This window comes from Protopterus annectens, chromosome 5.part0 (assembly GCF_019279795.1).
Source record: "Protopterus annectens isolate FY-2018-M chromosome 5.part0, PAN1.0, whole genome shotgun sequence".
NCBI lineage: Eukaryota > Metazoa > Chordata > Ceratodontiformes > Protopteridae > Protopterus > Protopterus annectens.
In genome coordinates, this window is record NC_056735.1 from 1,876,982,762 (window position 1) to 1,877,001,990 (window position 19,229).

Here is a 19,229-nt window from a genome sequence, read left to right on the forward strand (position 1 = left end):
GCAGAGTGATTTTTTTTTCTTTTTTTGAGAATGAGGCGATCATCTGCATAAACTATGAGTTTTAGAGAATGAAGATTCTCAGAGAGATTATTAGTGAAGCAATGGAAAAAGACAATGTGATCAGAGATGGAATACTGCAAGACCAGATAGTAAGAACATATGGGAAGACAGTGAAAATTGATTTTGAATAGTGATCATGTAGCTGCTATATATTTTATTTTTATTTTTATTTATTTGATAAATGAGTAAGCCCAATGGATGCAAGGGATCCATTTCAGGAATACATCATCATTGTTGTCTGTTTAAGTGACTTGCTTAGAGTCTCACAATAGGTAAATGGAGGCTGGCGGAATCAAACCCTGTGCTGAATACTTGTCCTTGAACTAGGTGTCAGCATTACAGGAGAAGCAAGTGCTGAGGAAGAGATGCCTGCAAGACCAGCATTTTCTTAAGTTGATGAAGACTGTGGTGGGCAGTCCTTTGTCGGAATTAGCATTCATTTGATCAGTTACACTATACAATGCTGGGTGGTACAGCAGAATAGTTTGAAACCTTGCTGGCAGTTTTTAAGGGTACAGAACAGAAGGATATGATGGAATATTTTCTTCCTGATTAGTTTTTGATGAGGGAGTATAGCACTTTGATCTGCAGAGTTTTTCTGGAAGGTGGGTACGATATTTTGGGTAGTTTGGTAGGGGGTAATGGTAGTGGAGTTCCCAAATGAAGGAATTATGTTGAATTAAGAAAAAGGTTATAGGTAAGTGTTACAGGTCAAAAAAGGTAGATTATTTTTTAATGGATGAGGGTGAGCTCTGGTGGTGATAATAGAAAACAGCTTGAAAATGGCTCCTTTGAAATGCTATTACTATTGAGATATTGAGGGGGGTTGAGACTATCCTGCGAGGGGGTTGGGGTTAAGGGGATGATTGCATGTTGGAGAAGGGCTGATGTGGGTCAGCTGTAGTTTTGTACAAGTTGAATATGGCTAAGTGCACAGATGAAAAGAGGTCATTTGGATGGGGTAAGTCCTTTAAGATATCAGCATTTATATTAGGAGAAGAGTATGGGGAAATGTAATTTTTTTTAAGTTCATCTATTTTGATTTGTTTTGAGTTATGATGATATAGTATGCCAGTTTCTAACATGGGTTGCTTTGGCAGATTTCATTGCCAGTCTAATTTGCTTTTTATGAGTCTGAAGTCTGTGCAAGCATGCTTAAATTGGTGGTTATGTTCCATTGTTTCTAAACTTTGTCCATGTGCCTCATAAGGTGTTTGGTTTCTGTTGCTGGCCAAAGGGAGTGACTGCCACAATATTTCCATTTGCTTTACAGATATAGAGAATCCTGTTTACAAAGTAGTTGTTGGTAAAAGTGATTAACAGATGTAACATGGCTAAAGTATAAGAAGACAGGGTCCTGGTTGATAGCAGCCAGGTTTTGATAAAGAATGTCTTTGGAATGTGAGAATGTTTGACAGAAGGTAGTAGGGGATGGGTACTTTACAGGACCAGTTTGAGACATTAGAACAGCAGCTGCATTTAATATTAGGTAGAATTTGAACAGAGGTGGACTATTTCAGGAGTGGTCACTTATGTAAGGATTTTCTTTGTCAGTGGATCAGATAACTATTTTGGTTATATTGTAAAACCTAGTATGTTAATACGATGGTGGACTGAGGCAGTTTAGGTCTGTTAAGAAAATGAAATTGTTTTGTTTGGACCAGTGGGTTACTGACGCTGCTGGAGATGCAATTAGAAAAGAGAATGGGTGGGAGAAGATAGAAGGAGGCTTTGTGGAAATTTGTATTGTGGCTGATATTAAGTTATAGTTCAGTTAGAGTCAAGATTATAGCTGGTGAAGGACGAGGAAATGACTTTAGTATTAAGATTTGTTTAGCTCAGATGAAAGAAGAACCATTACTCCTGCTAGTTACAGCACGTTGTGATCTTGCAGATAACCGGTGCGTTTCTTGGTAATGAATAGGATCATAGCAAATACAGGCAGTTTAGTCTCAACACCACTTATACCATGCCAGTATCCCCCCTCATGCTGTACCACCTCTTTTCAAGAAGGAAAAAAGCAGGACAGTCCCACACTAAATTTGCGGGTACCCATCCAAAGCCAGGTTTAATTTGAACGTTGCTAATATATCAGGAAAAGTTTGTTCTATAAATGGTGTAGTAATAAGTTTGTCTCTCCGGCGCATTGTATTTATGTACTGGTGGAGATTTTTGTCCATAGTTTGGTATTAGTGGAGCTATTTGACTTGTGAATACAGAGGAGATTAAGGGAAATAGGGTCAGTAAAGGCATGCAATTCAAGGTACAGATCACCTTGCAAGAACCTGTAAGAAACTGCATAAAGCGCTAGTGCATCAGGTCTGCCCTGGTAGCTCAGGGACTTTAAGCCAATAGTATTCTAGGTTAGAAATCTGTAGGACCTTTCCAGTTGCTTAATACGTCAGGAAGGGTACATCCTGAAGGGAAGCTATGCTCAGTAATTGGTCTAATTAGGGCTGTATACAGAAGGTTGATAACTTGTTTGACCTGGATGGTATGCTTTTAGATGGTACTTATACTAAACAGAAGAATTTCCTCACTATTGTTGCTATATGGAAGTCAAAGGAGATGGACTTATTGCCACAAGTTCCAAAATCTCTGACTGCATTTTCATTTCGGAGTGGGAGAGATTTGTTTACCAAATGTGACAGTACTGCACTCTCTTGCTTTAAATCTTTTCCTTTTTCTGTATACCTCTTGTTTTTGAGGGTTAGTGCCTGCAAAATGTGTAATTTTGTTAAAAAAATATGCAAAAGTTCAAGTTTTGCAGCAGGACTACTCAGTTCCTACTGTTACTTTGCTCTTGCATCAGGATCCAGTGTGGTATAAGTCCCAGTAAAAAGTATACCACACTGCAGGTCAGGAAAAAGCAGAGTAAATTCATAAAGCCTGCTGCTTGTGTCAAAAGAAGTTTAATATTGAAATAATGTCATACATGTGTATTTGTTTATGAATATGCACTGTTAAAATGAACGAATGAATGATGTACATGACCTGCTTCCTCACAGAAGCTTTACTGATGACTGGCATTCACTCACTGATCTCATGACTTCCTATCCGTTAGCTTTAGATCTGTTAATTCACTCTAGCCTCTAAAGCCATTTTTGCATAGAACCAGTTCACACCCATTGTTCCTTATAGCGTCTAGAACCTTTTTGGGCCTGGCTTCCTGAACAAAGTGACTTATCAGCTAATAAAAGGCAGTGTTAGAAAGGGCAAAGGGTTATTAACAAAATGGCACTATGGTTGTTAAGCTAGGGTGTCCTGTAGTAGAGAAATTCATTTATTTGTCACTTATTCATATTTATGTTTATATTTTCATAGCTAAGAGCCCAACATGTTATTGAGGGGCATGGTATGAAACAAGAAAATTAATTGTCAGTGAATATGTATATCACATACCTGAGATATTGCTAGCTGTTTGCTAGTAATTATGAAAACAAACAGTATTTCCGTATGTACTTAATATTTAAAAAAACAAGTGCTTTAGAAACTGAAGACATCAGATGAAACCTTAGATGCCTTGAAAAAACTGTCTGTGATATGAACACTGTACTTTTCCCATATTTAGAGATGTTCAGTGTTATTTATATGGCTAATTATACAATTATGCGTATGTTTTCATATTTCTGTAAATAGTTCAATAAATATGTACTCAGAGGAATTTCTTTTTGTCATGTGAAACTTTATGCCTGGTTAACAAAAATGGCCTAGGTAGTATAGTTTCCAAGATATGACCATTTATTTTTGAAAGTTTAAGAAAATATATATTTGAAGTTTGTATAACATATTGCGGTGGTGGTGCTGCAGTAGCATTGTCGCCTCACAGTAAGACGTTGTCCGGTTCGATTCTCAGCAAGAGCGTCTTCTGTGTAGAGACATGCGTGAATGGGCGTACCTTCGTGGAAGGTTGTGCGTCAGGGCTGGCAACTCGGCATGTAAGAATCTACTGCCAATCATTAGCGGACCGGAGTTCCGCTGTGGCGACCCCTTACCGGGAAAAGCCGAAAGACACAACAACATGCAATCTAACATATTACAGTATTTACAGAACTACAGTATTTATAGGTTCATAGGTGTGTCCTAGGCTAATAGCCCTGGAGCCTTTACAAGCCTAGCCCATAGGATTACCCTGGCATCATGCCACCTGACTTTAGTTCCCAGTGCCTCTGTCAAGTAGAGCCACTGGAGTGATCCCTGGGGTGAATTTTCTATTTCCCATCCACTCATCAAGATTTCTGTTGAAGAGGGCCATTGAGGCACACCTCTTGACATGTCTGGGAAGTCTATTCCATAGCATGGGCAGTCTGTGGGTTATGAACCTGTCCCTTCAGCTTGTTTTATTGTTTGTGGTAATGAGGGTGAGGTCTCTGGAGCATGTAGTGCAGAGGGATTGGGATTTCTTTAGATGTAGCATTTCTAACAGACCTGGGTCAGACATGGCTTTGTAAGTCAAGCAGAGATCACCTCTAAGTAGGCGATATGAGACAGAGAATGGTTGGAGTTTTATGAGTCTTTCCATATAGGACAAGTGTTTAAGGCCTAAGATCCTCTTTGTGAGGTATTTTTTCAGCCTCTCCAGTTGTAGGTGTCTAGTGAGGTACATGTCAAATGGGGCATTGTACTCGATGATTGGCCTAATGAGGGAAGAGCAGAGGGAGACAATGACCTCTGTCTTCCTGGATGCAAAACGCTTAGTAATGAGATGTGCCACATAGAAGGACTTTCTGACCACAGTGGCAATGTGGTGCTCAAAAGAGAGGTTGCTGTCAACCTGTGTTCCCAGACCTCTTATGATGCCTTCTGTGTTCAGTGGACTACCATCAATGTGGTAATTCATGAGAACTGGGTTTTTCCCAAAGAGGATGATGACACATTTTTTGGCATTGAGCTTAAGGCCATAGTTCTGACACCAGTCACTGGTCTCCATGAGGCCTTTCTGTAGGATGTCAACATCACTTGGGGAGTTAATTATGACTCCCAACTTGCAGTCATCTGTGAACTTTGTCAGCCAGAGCCCCTTCGTGTTGGCCTGGACTTCAGAGAAGTAGATACCAAACAGGAGAGGACCCAGGACCGAACCCTGTGGGACTCCACTCGTGACTAGTCAACAGTCTGACTTGGAGTCAGCTACCTTCACACTGTGGGTTCTATCTGTGAGCCAATTTGCAATCCACCTAGTGATATAGAGGTTGATGCCTAGCTTAGTGAGTTTTTCTGAGATTCCTAAGTGGGGAATGGTATCAAAGGTCTTGGCCAGATTAAGGTAGGCTGTATGAACCACCTTGCCTTCATCCACAGCTTTGGTGACTGACTCAAAGAAGTCAACCAGATTGAGCAGGCATGATCTACCCTTCACAAAGCCAAACTGTGTGGGATTCAGAGTTTGGAGATTCCCTATATCTTTGTTTATTAGGTCCATGATGATGTGTTCCATAGCTTTGCATATCAGACTTGTCAGGCTAATGGAGAGATAGTTCTCAGGGTATGTAGTTGCTCCTCCTTTCTGGAGAGGGATGACTGTAGCAGTGCACCATTCAGTAGGGACAAAGCCTGAGGTGAGGCTGTGATTGAACAGGGCACACAGGTGAGGTGCCAGTTCACTCTGTAGTTCATGTAGAACACAGCCAGGGATATTGTCAGGTCCCATAGAAGCTGTATTCTTGTACTTGGACAGTGCTGTTTTAACCTGTGCAGCAATAATACTGGGTGCCTGGCAAACTACTGATATTGTGATTGGTCCTTTGGTGGGGGAGAGAGGGGTAAAGTTAGCACTGAATGTGTCGGCCAGTATATTGACAATATCTGTTGGCTCGGTATAGGAGGTGCCATTGTGCAACAGCTCTGAGCAAATCTGGGTATTGTCGTGGAGATTCTTTACATAACTATAGAAGGCCTTGTGGTTGTCTTTACTATCTGCTGCAATTCTGTTTTCATAGCTAGCTTTGTAGGATTTGATGAGGAATCTCAACTTTTTGTTGAGGCTGATAAGGGAGTTTTTCCAGTCTTGGGACTCACCTTATTTTTCATCAGTTATGATAGGGGACCACCAGATTGGCTTCCTTTTTTTGGAGGAGAACTATGAATGCACCAGCTATTATCACTGTGAAGAATATGACTTACTAATAACATTGCTATGTATATAGTTTTAATATTGTTCACAAAATATTTACTTTTGTCTGTCTTGTGCTTCTTAAGTTTATTTTTCAGAAATGGTCTAGAATGCAAGATTTGTATAGGCCGCTAGAGGTGTGACATTCCACACCACATAGATGTTAATGAGGAAAACTTATCTTAACTCCCAGTTAACCTAACCGGCACCCATGGGGCAGGGGTGTAGCCAGGATTTTCAAATTTGTATTCATATCTCCCAGACTGCTGCCCCCTCAAAAAGCCACACCCACCTTAACACTGCTGGTCAAGCCACGTCCCTTCACATTGCTGATCTCTGAACAGATCACTGGCAAGTCTATGCCAGGGTAGCACTTACTTACATGAAGAAGCAGCATGAATATCTGCTTGTCTTTCTGTCAGTTTAGTTTTCTAGACATTTTAGCTATCCCTTACTATGTTTTGTACAGCAGAGTTTAAAGAGCAGAAATTAATCATCAGCGAATAAAATCACTGCTCTTTTACAAATTCTCTAAAGAAACTAGTAAATGTCAAGCAACGGACAGGTTTATTTTAAGGAAAATTGCCATTTGCCACACTGGTGCTCCTACAAAATACTACTAATGTCCTGCTACCAAAATATGCCCTCAAGTGGACAAATGGGATGCAACAATGTACATTAAATGTACATTTAGCAAATCAAGCATTTAAATAACAGTATAATATACTAGATAGAAAAAGTAAAAGCAATAATCATATAAACAACTATAATAAGTAACATAATAACAGAGGATTTAACCCAATGTGTCAGTTATACAATATTTATACCACATATAGGTTTGAACTTTGTCGCAGCATCTGTGTTCTACACACATGTAGTCTTCTTCTTTCGGCTTTTCCTGGTTAGGGGTCACCACAGCGGAACTCTGGTCCACTAATGATTGGTAGTTGATTTTTACGTGCCGAGTTACCAACCCTGATGCACAACCTTCAACGAAGGTAGGCCCATTCACACGTCTCCACGCAGAAGACGCTCTAGCTGAGAATCGATTTGGACAGCGTCTTAAATCCAATTTGAGTAAAAGAGGGAAAGGCTTAGCCCACACCCTAATTTATTACTAAGTTACCATGCATTAGGAACATACATTGTGGCAGGTGCTCAGCGAGCTATGCTTCCTTAGATGGCTCATGCTGTTCCCATTTACTCATCTGAATAATGACTGCGGCTGAACTCTTCTTATTATATTACCTGGCTATGTCTTCACTCTTCTTATAATATTACCTGGCTTTTTACATTATCAAGAATGACACAATACTAGTGTATGTGGGTATATCATGTTACTGTTAGTGTAAACAAAAATGCTTGACAATGCAACTGTAATTCTCAAACCTTTCTGCAGACAAATGTATAGCATTGTCTAGCAGTTGAGAGCCTGATTGTTCCTGATCAGCAGACCTGTATTTTCATGTTCCAATATGACTACATGAAAAGACGCCAATATTAGTCTGCAAGTTTAGTAAGCAGTAAATTCATCAGGGATTAATTCGAGGGGACACTTAACACTTATGTTATAGCTAAAGCACTTGACATTTGATAAGTGTATCCTCTCAATGATGCATTCTATCTAGTCATTAACTGTAAAACAACTTTTCTGAGAAACATTGTTGTAATGCCAGTTAATTATTTGAATTAAATATTTCTATATACAGTCATAAAGCAATTACCAGGATAAATAATACTCTTGCAGTGCATAGATCACCATAGCTATCCTCTGATGTTAGAGGAAAAATAAGCTTCTTAAACACCTTTTTGATGTAATAAAGGTATTACCCCATAGTTTAAATACATTTTGTCTATTTACTGCAAAGTGGGTTAGGAATTTTAACCTGTAACATTTTCATACATAATAGTTTAAATCTTAGCAGCTTCCATTATTTTGATATGTTCTCCAGTATACTTTTTAAATACTATAATGAGAAGCTCCGGATGTTTAATTCTAAACTTTTATTCAGTCATAAGATTAAATTACTGGTGTTAAGTAAGCCAAAATTATATCTCCAGCACTTATTGTCAGCAGATAAACTCACTGGTTAAGTGTCAGTCTAAGCTGTAAGAGTTAATATGTGATATACATAGATGTTTGCTTTGAAAATGTGGTCAAGTGCACTGTAGTTTTACCTCTGTACCGTGTCATTTTGATTATACAAAGTCCCTCTGAAAGTTGATAGAAGTGTTAACAACAAAACACTCAATCAAGTAACATTATAAGTAGTCTCTTGGATAAGGGAGATGTCTAAATTTTGATCTTGTTGTCTCCAGCCATGGGAATTGTCTTTGAAAAGCTGAAAAATGCAATCAGAGGAACATATTTAATGTCTACTAAAGAAATATTAATATACTTGCACATTGTATTGCATTTCAGTTTATGTTAAACATGAAATATGATGTGGTTTCAGAACTATTCATGTTTTTATTCCAATATGACTTTGCAAATACTAATTTAAACACTGGTTTCGGACTTGAGTAGTCTAAAACATTTACACAACAATGGTATTGTATTATACAGTAATGTCAGTAAATAGTTTTCAACAGATGTATGCAACATACAGTTATAGAGTTTAACATGATGTTTATTAATACCGTAAACTATTTTGAAATGATACTACCTTAATCTAAATATTTGTACCTTTTTGAAACCTGATTAGAAATAAGTATTAATGAATTACAATAAGATGAGTAAAGAATGTATTTATATATTTTAGCTGATTAGATTATCTTAATATATTATTCAATTATCTTTATTTAAAAACTAAGAGGATAAGAGAAACTGATCCAAATATTATTTGTGAGGGTAGAAAGTTTGTTTGGTTAGATTCACTAACCAAATAAAGAGGTGTATTACCTCATAGCGATAGGGAATGGTTTTTAAGGTTAAGAATTACAAGTTTGGAAGTTCTTTGTTTTTTTTATTCTATCATTTTGGTGTTACTCAGAAACATGCAAAAATCATACAAGAAAAACTTTTTGAATTCTGTATCCAAGATGGAACTAAGAATAAACAATATTTACATAAACTCACACATAAAACAAACTCAAAACTAGGAAATGAAATGTTTATCCATAAATGTTAATGGTCTAAATAATAGTAATAAAAGGAGAAGCCTATTCAAGTACATAAACCACAAATAGTCTTCTTACAAGACACGCTTATTAGATAGAGATATAAACAACTTAAATATTAATAATTACACAGTACTAATAAACTCTCAATACAAAACAAAAAAAAGAGGCGTAGCTATACTACTTCGCAACTCAACTATAACACCTAAAATAATTACTACTCATCAAGATACATCAGGTATGTTTTGTCTAGCTTCAATAGAATTAAATAAGAGAATCTATACGTTAGTAAATCTATACTGGATCCCAGGACTAGGATTAAAAACAGTTAAACAGCACTTTGAAGAGATAATTCATTTAACTAAGGGTAGCCTGATATTGGCAGGAGACTTCAACTGTATAATGAATGAAAAATATACAGATTCTAAATCTAAAAGAAGAAAACAACCTATCTCTAAAGCACTATCAAAATTTATAGATACATTGTATGTAAAAGATATAAATGAATTTGCAGAACCAGACTCACTAATCTTCACATTTTATTCTCATAGATATAAAACTAACTCTAGAATTGATAGAATATATGTTGCCAATGACCTAATAACAAAAATTGACAAAGTCAAAATTATAAATTGTCCCTTATCTGATCATAATGCCATAGTCTTTGAGATGGAGCTTACACCATTTTATTCAAATCCCATTACTAGGATACTTTCCTATATCACAAAATTGACAGATTTCAAAGAATTTTATGAAGAAACAATCAAAAACTTTCTAGAAATAAATTACACAGAAGATATTTCAGAAATATATGTCTGGGATTCATTAAAAGCAGTTACATATGGAAAATATTATTCTGGTACAGAAATAAAAGGAAGTTATGGAATAAAGATATGCTAGACTTACAAAACAAAGCAGATAAATTGAAACTGGAAATACAAAAGGGTAATGCTACTCAAGTTCAAGAACTTACACAAATCAATAAGAAGTATACAGAATTGTTACATCATAAGATTATGATTAACTTAGAAAAGATAAAAATAAACTCATACTCTACTAATTCAGCACACCTGAGACACTTAACTAATAGAACAAAAAAAAAATGAACTCTAAGCAAATAAAATAAATATTTATTCCTAATACTAACAAAAGAGTTATAGAACTAAATGATATTTTAGAAGCATTCAGACTCCAATTTAACATTGATAATTCCATAAACACTCAAGATACACCTACTAAGGATATAAAAAAAATACTTAGAAAATAATATTCATATTAAATTAACACAAGAACAAATAGACATTATAAGCAAACCAATCAATATGACAGAATTAAAATCACAAACTAAAAAGCTCAAGACAAATAAAGCACCTGGCCCAGACAATATGCTACCAGAAATGTATATCCAATCAAGCCATATCCTTATTATTAAAAGTATATGATATAGCCAATAAAGATTTGAATATACCACCCTCTTGGAAATATTCATTGATATCCCCAATTATCAAACCAGATAAAGATGAGAAGCAGTGTTCCTCATATAGGCCAATATCATTACTCAATATAGACTATAAGATGTTTATGGCTATATACGCAGATAGGATCAAACACTTTCTTCCTTTCTTAATTCACAAAGATCAAACAGGTTTTATTAAAGGAAGAAATACTTCAGATGATATTAAAAGAATACTAACATTAATAGATTATAGCAAACATAAAGTCCTAGATTTAAATGTAATCTCATTAGATATTAGCTTTTGATTCGTTTAACTGGAACTTTCTTTCACTAGTTTTAAAAGAATATAACTTTCCTTCTAATTTTAATAATCTTATCCAAATACTATATGAAAAATCTACTGCATATGTTAAACTAGGATCACATAGATCAGTCCCTATAACAATCAAAAAGGGAACTAAACAGGGTTGCCCTTTATCACCATTGTTATTTGCATTACTCATAGAACCCTTTGCAAATCAAACCAGATCAAACAATAACATAAAGGGCATTTGTATTAATAAAATGTTAAACCTTAAAATCCAACTCTTTGCTGATGACATACTATTAACTCTCTCAGATGCAAATGAGTCTTTGAATGCTCTATTTAACTCCATGAATAAATTTCAAAATATTTCAGGCTTAAAATTTAATGAAAACAAAACTAAAATTATGCCCTGTAATTGTAAAAAAAAAATAATATAAACAAAAGATTTTCCAAATATATAGTAACAGAAAGTAAATTATTATATCTGGGAATAAATCTACTCAATGAATTAACAGATTTGCTAAAATTTAACTATAATAAAATACTAGACAAAACAGAACAAACAATTGGTTACTGGAATAAATATATCTTTTCAACAGCAGACAGATTATATCTTATTAAAATAATCATATTTCCCAAAATATCATACTTAATACAAAATTTTTCATTGCCACCTCCCAAATATATTATTCAAAGATACAATAAACTAATTTTAAATTTTCTATGGTTTCCAAATAAACCCCGTATAGCCTTAAATAAACATTTACCAGATTGGGAAGACGGTGGAATTAATTTACCGGATATTGATTTATATATTACCTCATCTGTTATTAAAAACATAACACTATGGTTAAATAATTCATACACACCTATATGGAAACAAGCCCATGAGCAGATTTACATAGAAATCAATTATAATCACATACAAGACAACTTAACAGTAATATAATCACCCCTTATATGGATGTTAAAAGATTATTTTTTAGGGAAAAGGAATAATATTAATAAATTGCCATCAAACTATATAAGCTCTACACTTTCAGTGTTCAAAACATATATAAACAAAATACCAAATATTAATTCTTGGATTTTTCTTATTTTCCCTATAGCTTTTACACCAAATATTCTAGATACATTCCAAATATCTAAAATAAATATACTTAAAGAAGAAACATTACTCTTTTGGCATCAACTTATAGAGAAAGGGAAAATTCTAACAAATGAACAGATAATTTATAATTATAATATAAATAAAGACAATTGGTTGTTTTTACAAAATCTAAGGCATTTTCTTATAAATAAAATAGAACAAATGCAACCTTCAGTTAGACATGAAGCTCCAAAACTCATTGAATACCTTATTCTTATCACAAAACAGCCTTATCGGGGTACAGGTTATTTGTCTAATAGGTTCATAGGTTCATAGGTTGGTACTAGGCTATCAGCCCTAGGGCCTATACAAGCCTAGCCATAACAATTCCCTGGCTATTTTTTCCCACATTATTTACTTTCCTGGACCCCTGTCTAGCAAGGCGACTGACGTGATCCCTGGGGTGAATTTCCTTTCTCCCATCCAATCGTCAAGGTTCCTCTTGAAGAGGTCCAAAGAGGCACTCTGCTTGACATGTATGGGCAATCTATTCCAGAGTCTGGGGAGTCTCTGGGTCAGGAACCTATCCCTCCAACATGTTTTGTTTATTGTGATGACAAGGTTTAGATCCCTGGAGCGTGTAGCTCTGAGGGATTGGGATTTCTTTAAGTGTAGCATGTCCAACAGCTCTGGGTTTGACATGGCCTTGTATGTTAAGCAGAGATCGCCTCTGAGTAGACGATATGCACCAGAGTATAGCTGGAGTTTTTTAAGGTGGTCAGCATAGGGCATCTGCTTTAGGCCTGTGATTCTTTTAGTGAGGTATTTCTGAGGCCTTTCCAGTTGTTGCAGATGTCTTGAGAGGTACATACCAAATGGGGCGTTGTATTCTATAATGGGTCTAATGAGGGATGAGTACAGTGGGACAATGACCTCCTTTTTTCTGGATGAAAAGCCCTTCTTGATGAGGTGTGCCACATAGAAGGATTTCCTGACTGTTGTGGTGATGTGGTTATCGAAGGTGAGACCACTGTCCACCTGTGTCCCTACGTCTCTTATCACACTTTCTGTGTTTAGTGTACTGCCACCTATATGGTAATTCATGGATACATGTTTTTTCCCAAAGGGGATAACAATACATTTCTTGGCATTGAGCTTGAGCCCATGGCTCTGGCACCAAGCATCTGTTTCTGTAAGGCCCTTTTGTAGAGTATCCACATCATTTGCGGATTCAATAATGGCTCCCAGTTTGCAGTCATCTGCAAACTTTGTTAGCCAGAGTCCCTTAGTGTTGACCTGTACTTCAGAGAAGTAGATGCCAAACAAGAGCGGCCCCAGGACTGAACCCTGAGGTACTCCAGTTGTCACTTGTCTGGAGCTGGATTTGGAGTCGGCTACTTTTACAGTGTGGGTTCTATCAGTAAGCCGTTTAGCAACCCATTGGGTGACATAGGGATTAATGCCCAACTTAGTAAGTTTATCTATGATTCCAGAGTGGGGGATGGTGTCAAAGGCCTTGGCAAGGTCTAGATAGGCTGTGTGGACCACCTTACCCTTGTCCATGGCTCTGGAGACTGATTCAAAGAAGTCAATCAGGTTCAGGAGACAAGATCGGCCCTTCACAAACCCAAACTGGGTGGGGTCCAGTGTTTGAAGGTTGTCAATGTCTTTGTTTATAAGTTCCATGATAATACGCTCCATGGCCTTGCAGATAAGGCTTGTCAGACTGATGGGACGGTAGTTTCCGGGATCCAAGGTGGATCCCTCCTTGTGGATTGGGATAACTGTAGCTCTGCGCCACTCAGTGGGCATGAAACCTGAGGTGAGGCTATGATTAAACATGACACTTAGGTGAGGTGCCAGTTCATATTGTAGTTCATGTAGTACACAGCCCGGGATGTCATCTGGTCCCATGGATGCTGTATTCTTGGCTTTAGAGAGTGCGTTTTGTACCTGTGTGGCCGTTATTACTGGAATTTGGCAATCTTCTGGTATTGAGATGGGCCATTTAGGGGGTGAGAGTGGGGTGAAGTTGTTAAAAAAAAACAAAAAACTATCATGAAAAATCATACTGGGAATATTATACTTTAATAAACAACCATCCTCCAATTGAAGAAGAAAAAAGTAATATTCTAAAATCTTCCAAATTTTCTACATTATCAAAATACTGGCAATTATTCACTTGGAGATATCTACACAGAAGTTTCTGTACACCACATAGGTTAGCCAAAATGTATTCTATTGAAGATCAATGTTGGAGATGCCATACCAAGATAAAAGCAGATTGGCAGCATGTTTTTTATGAATGTATATGTGTCAATATGTACTGGAAATCCATTAACTATTTTTTTCAGACTGTTTATAATGATAATTTTCAATTAACAAAGTCTTTAATTTTATTCAACTCTCCTATTCCAAACTGTGTACCAAAAAAAGACACTAAAATCCTATGGTCACTATTGGCAATTTCATGTAAAATCATAACTATACACTGGAAAAATGAGGCTTCTCCTACGTTCAAGGAATTTGAGAATTTAACAACAACAGTTGCTCACATGGAAATATTAATAGTGAAGAACAGAACTAAAAGATCTACTTCTTACCATTACTCTTGGATGAAAGTACTGGAAATACTCGAAAAGATCGAAAAAGCTATATCATCTTATGTTTCTAACTCTATATAATATAGAATTTCAATGTTATTTGCATAGACACCAATGTAAATAGTTATATAATGGTTTGAAGTTAGTAATGTTTTAGAATTGTAAATATGTTATTTATCTTTATTTCATGTAATGTTTCTTAAGACATCTTATTTGAAATAATAAAAAAATATTTAGTAAAAAAAATAATCTGCATGAACATTTCATTCCAAAGGTACTTCCTTAAGTCAAAAAAACAAAATACCTTTCTATTTACACTATGGTAGATCAATCAGTTTGCCCCCCCAAGATTACTCTTCTTCCCCTTGCAGCTCCTAACCCTTTTAGTGGCTCATTAGAACTCCAGTAGTGCTGCTGATGAAAGGACTGGCAGGCTCTAGACAGCACATGCTTCACAGTGTTGTGGTCTGTAGGTACAACATATAGTGCTCTCCCTAGGTAACACCCAAGCTACGAGCCACAACTACCTGCCTTCCACCCGCATGGGTCACATGGCAATCAAACATATACATAAATAATAAATATAACAAATAAATTACTAAATGTCTTGCAAATGACTGATGGATTGCAGTAATTAATAAACTGATAATATATGCTGTGTATGTTGTTTGCATCATAGCAGTTTTGATGCTACACTCCCCAAATTTTGTTGCAATGCAATTTAGCTTGGGCATATTTGAGACAATATTTATAAAACATGTTGAAGACATTAAACTTCTAATGGTTGTAGTCAAGTGGATAACAAATTCACATCAGAGGATGTGAAATTCATGCACGCGATACTGATCTTTCTTCTTCTTCTTTCGGCTTTTCCCAGTTAGGGGTCGCCACAGTGGATCATCTGTCCGCTCATAATTGGCAGTGGAGTTTTATGGTGTCGAGTTGCCAGCCCGGCGCCCAACCTTCCATAGAAGGCACACACATGCACACACTCACACCTAGGGCCAATTTAGAGTGTCCAATCCACCTACTGCATGTCTTTGGGAGGAAACTAGAGCACCCGGAGGAAACCCACACAACTACAGGGAGGACATGCAGACTCCGTACAGAAGGCACCCGAGGTGAGAATCAAATCAGAGAAGATCTTGCTGTGAGGCGGCAACACTAACTGCTGCACCACCGTGGCTGCCCTATAAGTGATAATTTAATAAAGTTGTTTAAATAATATGATGATTCTCCCCATAGAACAAAGCAGTTTATGACTACTGCATCTGAACAGTGTGGAGGGGCATCTGAGAAGTAAGGACAGAGTAGGAGTTTGGATGCACTTCTTTAAGGCGAATAGCACCAGCACATGGAATAATAGTATATTCATAAAGTACCCAAATGTATTTTAAGAACAAATCCAACACGAAAATGGAAAAATTAAGATTAACCAATAAGAATGACTGCAAGAAAAGATATAGAAAATAGACAGGTGGGAGCAGGAATTTACTAGAAACAAAATTAGCAAAGTAAGCAAGATATTGGGAGCAAATGACTACAGGCAGAAAGATAACGGAGTGGAATATGACTAGGCAAATTAGAGACTGTATTCCTTACCAGAGATTGATAAAGTACAGACAAAGGGAAAGGGATAATGGAGTACTAAGTGAAAGATCATCTCTGATAACGTTTTTAATTAAGTCTAGAACATAAGTTGCTGTTAAAAAGGAATAATTAGTATAAAATACTGTATGACTACAAAAATCAGAGGAGGGTAGAAAAGACAGGAAAGAGATAAAGGTAAGACAAGATACAAAATAACAGTGGGAGGACATCTGTAGGGCTTCCAAGCATGCAGCAAAGTCCCAAAGGTGTAGGACTTCTGCTTGAAAGGGTTTACATAGGTATTTTTATACCACAACCAAACATAAAAAAATTTCCTCAGGTATATAGCAAATGCTGGAGATGTAATGGGACAGACACAGGTAACTGGGAACAGGTTTTTTGGGGAATGTAATGAATTGGTAGATTTTAATAAAATCTCTACAGAGTACTCAGAAATGTTTACGGAGCAGTGCTTGTAACTCAAATGATTCTTCCAATTTTGGATACAGTGTCTGAATTTTCCTGACATGATAAGGCCTAATTAAGTTTAATGCTACTAGATGCCAAAAAGCAACTACTAGAAACTGGAAATCAAATTCTAAACCAGATGTAATAAAGTAGTGAATATTGTAAAGGAGACAGAAAAACTGAATGGTAGGGTCTTTAGAAAGAGAAGGAGCATAGGCCATAGAAATAAATGGAATTTGTGGGAACAATAGATGGAGAAAATTGTTCAGAAGGAGGAGGAATGAGATTTAAGGGAATATCAGAACCAAGCAATTTATGTCATGTTGGACTGAATGACAATTGTTATAAAAAAAAACTATGTACAATGCATGGAAATGAAAAATTTTTGCTATGGGTTGTTTTCTTTTACAAGTGTACTTAAGTCCTTGTCTACAATGTAAGAATTTAATAAAGAAACAACAAAAAAAAAAAGCAGAAAAGTAGGGATCTAACTACAATTGCATCTCCCAACAGATTACTACACCCCCCCCTTTCTGTGCTCTCCTACTGCTCAACTACACAAACATCCCCACTCTGTACTCTCTCACTGCTCAAAACATCCCACACTCTCTCTCCAACACTACATATTTCTACAAAGAACTAATACACAAACTGCAAAAAAATAAAAAAAAAATTAAAAAAAAGCATGACTACTTAATGACACTTTCCTAATTCCTCCAAAACTGTCTTCTACCAAGATTTGTTTTTATGGCATATGACAAAATGATTGCTAACAATCTTCTATTACTCAACATAAATGTTCTGTAGTTATGGTTTTAAGAACCAGTTCTCACTGCAATCTAACCTTTTTTTCCCCAAAACAGGTAATTATGCACAATAAGGATTACAACTTGTCATAGTAACAAACAGTGACATACCTCTAATTTTTCACTGAAATCTTCTGCGTATGGAACAAACCTACTGTCAGTCACCCTTGTAAAGCCAGGTACATTGACTCACTTCAGATGGCTCTTCCTCCCAGTAAATAGCATGTCTCATTCAATCATACAAATAAACATCATAACGTCTGTACTCACTACCACATTTTCTGGATCAGGTTGGACAGAATTGAATGTTTCTTGCACGCTACACTGATAACGTATCAAAAACAATATAATACAGCTGATTGCAAAGAAAAACAGAATGCAAATTTTCATATGTATAAAGTATTTACATTAACAGCATGATGATATAGATACATAAAACACGCACACATACACACACACAATTTACTTACCTTCTCTCTCAACTGAACAACTATTTTAAATTGCGCACGAGATAAAAAGTTATTTGAAAAAAAAATTACGAGCGAGAGTGCTAAATAGTTTTAATGCACGTTAGCATGCATGCGACACATGCATGGCTTTCCTTAAAGGAGAAGACACCACTTAAGCTGTTTCACCTGGATCCTAGTGCCTACATTCTGCTACCCCTCCTCACACAAACACTGTACTGAAGTGATTACAGTGCGTACGCCTCCCGACGTCCCTGCCATGGGGATTGGTAGATAGTGGATAACTGTAGCTTCTGGTTGCTTGAGAGTTACTATTAAAAATATGCCTGACTAATACTGTACCCTATACTATTTGTTTGGTTTGACTTGTTCTGTGGGAGAGAGGGAATTTATTCCTGTCTTCCCTTTTAAAACTCTAAAACTCTAAAAAAGTAAGGTATGTTTCTGGGGGGGGACAAAGTGCAACACATGAAAATTGTACTGTATCTCTTCAATATTTTTTGCTGGTTGCATGAGGGTGCCAGTTGCTTGAGTTCTGGTTAACTGACAGTTTACTGTATATGTGACAAGTGAGGTCTCACAGTCTGTGCTTTCTTCTAAGCTGCCAGGACTATGAAAAGACGAGGATCACAAATCTTTTTTGAATACGAGAGCTTTTATCTTAGATATGCACAGTGCTTCATTGTATTTTACACATAAATATTGCAGCATAATCCAGCTGCTGAATTTTGGCAAGCTGAAAGAAAAACATGTTTTGGACTTCATTTTTGTTATAAAATTAAATTCATTGCATTTTTTCTTTATAAGATCTCTTAAAGCATCAGCTGAGAATTGAGCATCTGCTGACACAGGTTTTAGCCAGGTATTGAAACAGAAATGTGAAAGGCTTGTATGCCATAAGAGGCATAGAAAGCAGATAGTTTGTAAGACAATGATATGAATGGTTAGAGTAAATAAAAAATGAATGGATGTGAAGCTGCACAAACAGAAAAGGGTAGTGTAACAGAAGGTAAATACTTATTTTTCTATTCTTATATAGCACCAGTTTTCGAGTAAAGCTGATAAGAAAAAAAAATGATTTTTTCAAGTGAAATTTAAGTTCACAGGTTTATAGATTAAGTACTAGCTTAGCTGCTCGTGCAGGCCATTT

At 36.4% G+C, this 19,229-nt stretch overlaps 1 protein-coding gene across 1 annotated transcript in view; it reads left to right on the top strand.

Annotated features, from left to right (window-relative positions):
- Window positions 1-19,229, top strand: part of DGKH (diacylglycerol kinase eta) — a 1,992,493-nt gene that overhangs the window by 1,113,591 nt on the left and 859,673 nt on the right. The window lies entirely within an intron of this gene.